Source organism: Sinocyclocheilus grahami, unplaced genomic scaffold (genome assembly GCF_001515645.1).
Source record: "Sinocyclocheilus grahami isolate Dianchi unplaced genomic scaffold, SAMN03320097.WGS_v1.1 scaffold1490.1, whole genome shotgun sequence".
In the NCBI taxonomy this organism is placed as follows: Eukaryota; Metazoa; Chordata; class Actinopteri; order Cypriniformes; family Cyprinidae; genus Sinocyclocheilus; species Sinocyclocheilus grahami.
Genome location: NW_015506669.1, coordinates 23,528 through 28,577, shown reverse-complemented (window position 1 = coordinate 28,577; position 5,050 = coordinate 23,528). Strand labels below are relative to the sequence as shown.

The following is a 5,050-nucleotide window of genomic DNA, read 5'->3' as shown; positions in this document are numbered from 1 at the left end:
AATGCTGGATTAGTTTCAGCTTTTGTCTTCTCCAGATGTTAACTGATGGACTGGAGTGCTGTGGATTATTGTGATGTTTTTATCAGCTGTTTGGACTCTCATTCTGACGGCACCCATTCACTGCAGAGGATACCTGCAATCCATTGTATAAATCAAAGCTCGTCTATGTCTTCTATTGAAAGCAGCTCTTTAATATGCATTCAGCTTGTGAACAACTCTTTGCTGCAGGTAAAGAACACTCATTTCCATTTGTATTTGAAACTGTATCAAAAAATGAACATCAAACTATGGAGACAGTGTTTTTGATGTCAGCGGCCTGTGCTCCAGTAAAGGCTAGAAGCACTCCTGCATCGTGTTTGAGCTCTGCACGACACTGACTCGCTGCTCATGACAGGATGTGCTGTAATGAACTTCCTGCATTCCAGCGTGGCTCAGATATCCTGCTAATGCATCGCTGTGCGAGTCCGTGACCCTTTCCTCCTTCGGTCGGGCGTGTTCATTATTACTGACTGTTGTATGAATGTTCATCATTAAAGACGACTGATGCTCTGTGTCTCTAGCATTCCGTCGCTCTGATGTCACATCTCACCTTACAGTCAAAGCCATGCTGAGTCTGAAAACACGCTCGCTGTAACCTCCCGAGCATTTCCTTTAGTTTCTCAGAGTAATCGCTGAGACTGCTCTCGTGTTACAGTGAGCCACTGCAGTCTGTGAGAGAGAGGGGAATAATGTGTGTGGAGGATGACGTATATCTGCTCGACTGCAGGGGGGCCTGGGAAACGAAACCAAGAACAAACAGTCATGATGTCTTTGGCTCTGCTGTTGGAAATATTGACATTCCCCGTGTTTGACTTTCTGTCACAGCTCGAGTCAGGAGTCACGGCTGACGCCAGGATCGAGGATCGAGCCGCTTTATCATCTTCACTGAGCGTTTGTGAGCGCTGACTAGTGTAAGCCATATGGTTACAATGCGGAAAACGTGCATGTGTCTGTGTGGGGGAAAAATATTATATTTTAGTTTGATTACTTTTTAAAAGATTAATTAAATTATTGTTGTATGCCTTGATTTGATTACCACAGTTTTCTGAAAAAAAAAAAATTATAAAATCATAGGCCCTATTATTTTAAAAATGTAATACAAATTCAATTCATTAGACATGCTTTTTGATCATTAAAATTTAATTAAACCAATAAAACCGATTCCAAAATCAAAATACAGAATTTGAGAAAAATAAAACTAAATTTGGGATAACATAAAACAGATTTCATAAGGACCTAAAATGTATTTTGTGTTAAACTTTTAATACAATTAATTGTTTTGCGATTTCAATTAATTATAAATACTAAAATTCTATATAACTATAGTCCAGTAATCAAGGATGACATAAAATAGATTTTTGCATAAAATTAAACGACCATATGGCCCTAAAAATGTAATTTTCGTTAAACTTTTAATAAATTGATTTAAAGTTTTCATTCCAAGTTTCATTATTTTTAAATTAATTAGACATGGTTTTTGATTATTCCAATTAAATTGAACAATTAACACAGAATGAGCAGCAGATCAGCATATTATAGTGATTTCTGAAGATCATGTGACACTGAAGACTGGAGGAATGATGCTGAAAATACAGCTGCGCATCACAGACATACATTACATTTTAACAGAGATTTTTGATCAAATAAATGCAGCCTTGCTGAGCAGAAGACTTCATTAAAAGCATTTTAAAATCATGTTTCCAAACTTTTTACAAGTACTGTATAATATAAAGTATATAATATATACAATATAATTTCATAAGGTCCTACTAGACTAGTGGATTGTCCAAAGTCCAAATAATGGCCGTCTGAAATGAACCTTATACACCGGTGACATTTACACTGTAAAGTACTGTTTTATTCCTGAGATTAATCCGCATAAAGCTATAGGGTTTGTTGAGCAATGCTAATGAATGCCGCCCGCACTCTCTCAAGCTGGAGAAACTGCACGTAACGGATGGATGTTTTTCAGGCCGTTCACAACACTTGAAGAAGTCCAAACCCTCTGATGGCCCCTTGTTTACTGCTGTTGCTGAAGAGGGAGTTTTCCGCGCACAAGCTGAAATATTGTTTTGCAGTCATTTGCAATCTTCCATTTAGTTTAATTACCCTACAGCTGGTTTCAGTTTTTTTTCTGCGGCAGAACTTTCTCACCGCTAATCTGAGCTGGTTCCAGTGCTGTTGAACGTCAAAAGGGTGCTTCTACTAAATACTGAGCAAAGGGTCTGAATACTTAGGACCATGTGATATTTCAGTTTTTCTTTTTTAATAAATCTGCAAAAATGTCAACAATTCTGTGTTTTTCTGTCAATATGGGGTGCTGTGTGTACATTAATGAGGAAAACAAATTAACTTAAATGATTTTAGCAAATGGCTGCAATATAACAAAGAGTGAAAAATTTAAGGGGGTCTGAATACTTTCCGTACCCACTGTATATACAGTATATATGTATATGAAGTGCAATATAACTTCATGGGGCCCTGCTAGTGTGTTAATTTCCAAAGTCCTCTTGAATGGCCTCTAGTTTACTGCTGTTGCTGAAGAGGGAGTTCTCAGCGCACAAGCTGAAATATTGTTTTGCAGTCATTTGCAATCTTCCATTTAGCTTAATTACCCTACAGCTGGTTTGAGTTTTTCTGCGGCAGAACTTTCTCACCGCTAATCTGAGCTGGTTCCACTGCTGTTGAGAGTTAGAGCGAAACACACCCTCCAGTTCAGAAACACACCAGCCACAATACAGGCCAAAAGCTGATCTTTGTTTCATCAGCACTCTTAGCGGGCTCCAGGCTAATGCTAACCCAACATCACTGAGACTTTGAGACAAACAAGATGCGAATGCAGATGTGAGTCTCTGAGGTTGGCGTGTTCCGCTGGGGTTTCCCACCGGCAGAGGCTCATGGGAATCTGAATAACACGGGCTTCCCAAAACACCACTTTGAGTCGCCCTGGCTAGTCTACATGCTATCAAGCTCTGATTCGTCTGGAGGAGACTCGTGCACTTCTGAGTGAATCCGGATCTTAAAGGGATCGTTCATCCAAAAATGATCATTCTGTCATCATTTACTCTAAACCTGTGGCTTTTGTTCATATTCAAAATGAAGATATTAATATTAATATTCTCTCATAATTTTTGTCTATCCGTTTCATGCTTCAAAAAATTCATTAAGTCATTGTTAATGCAATCCGCATGAATGGAGTGGTTTAATCCAAGTCTTCTGAAGAGACACGATCTGCTTTTAAACTTTCTTATTTGAGTTTTGCTCTTTCAGATGAACTGCTTTCTGTTGGACTGTAATGTTTTGCCGATCTGATTTGATGAATCACAAACACTGAGTAGTTAGAATAGAAACACTTGCGTTTTTCCTTGAGTAGTTCAGTCGGTTGTGTTACGTGTCATTCCTCAGATTTCTAATGTGTCTCAATATTTTTCTTTCTTTCAGAATCAGATCGGATCTGCTGCAGCGGTGACGAGAGGAACAGGATGATTCGCTCAGCAAGTGTCCTTGTCTTCTTCCTCTTCACAAGATTGTTCAGCTCGACTAATGTTTTTGTGGGGTCACGGTTTGCGTTAACATCTCCACTTGGACTTCTGATCTCTCTTTGGTGGGTTAGGTGTAGTTCTAGTTTTAACAAGACAAATATACAGTATATTGTGTTTTCATAGAGCAGCCCAGTGTTGTGCCGCACATGTGATATTACAGTATTTCAGATGTTTTATTATTTTCCAGTAATATTTAGAATCAAAGGTAGTGATGCCTGATTAGAAAACAAATTAGAGTTTGAGTCAGTTCTTATCAATGAATCAATCACACAGGTGAATTCCTTCTGAATCATTCGGACAGTTCAACTCACTGAGTTGTTCTGAGTGTTTCTCATGTGATGCAAACTCTTTACCTTTCGCTGAAAATTCACCTTTATGAGATCAAAATAGGTCACCTATGACACTGGCGTAGATCCGATGAGAAAGTGTTGGGAGGAGGTCACAATTGTTTTCTTTTCCCCACACAAACATTTTCAAACTTGCATGTGCCTGTTTGTGTGCACACTCTGGTTTCGAATTATATTTTCATGTTTTCGCAAGTTTACGGAGTTCTGCATGCTCGCAAATATTCCCATTATAACAAGAGAAAAAAAGCATGCACACGTGTATATAAGAATATAAGCTTCTACCATTAAAGATAAAACTTAAAGCACTTTTTTGATGTGTCCTTTTTAAGGAAATGTTTAAAAAAGGTAGTTTTTAAATTAAATCTAAACATATTTGAAAAATATTTAATGCATTATTAATTATTATTATTATTTATTATTATTATAATAAATAATAATATATACTCGTTTTAATTATTGTGATTGGCTAAACTGCCTCTAGTGCGCATCTAAGCGTCCCGCCCCTCTCCTCAGCAGCATGTGCTCCGGTTGTATTGTAAACAAAGGCGTTGTTAATATCGCTTATCAGTTTGAGCCCGATTAAGAAGCAGAGGATATTATTGAAGAGGATCGTGCAGAACCTGTGCAAGCATGGCTTTTAATGGTAGGCCTATGTTTTTTGTTTGTTGTTGTCTCATACTTTTAGAGACGCTATTACTTATAAATGCTACTGCTTATGTTAGCTTTTAATATACAGTTTTATTCTGATTAAAGCTTTAATACAGTACGGCAACTGTACGCACGTCCATGTTTAATGCTTCTCATAGCTATGTGAAAATAAGTGTATAATTGGAACAGTTCATTGTTGGAGCTGAGCTGAGCTGAGAGAGAGCGAGAGAGAGAGAGATACAGAGTGTGTGCAGAGCAGGGGACGCGAGGAACAGTATTGAGAACCGCTGCTTTAGAACACTGATTTTGAATCTTGTGAATCCATTAGAATCGTTAGAAGACAGAATCTCGATTCATATATGAATAGATTGTTACGTGCACCTCTAGTTTTCTCTTCCTGTTTGCTAAAGCAGCGCTGCATGGCCCCGCCCCCTTTGCTGCCTTTTCCAGAGGGCGGGGTTTATCTGGGTTTGT

At 38.3% G+C, this 5,050-nt stretch overlaps 1 long non-coding RNA gene across 1 annotated transcript in view; it reads left to right on the top strand.

Annotated features, from left to right (window-relative positions):
* LOC107570667 (uncharacterized) overlaps positions 1-3,984 on the top strand; it is a 77,941-nt gene extending 73,957 nt beyond the window's left edge. The window contains exon 3 of the long non-coding RNA XR_001607065.1: positions 3,481-3,984. This is a non-coding gene — a long non-coding RNA (uncharacterized lncRNA). The remainder of the gene's footprint in view (positions 1-3,480) is intronic.
* Positions 3,985-5,050: the final 1,066 nt, after the last annotated feature.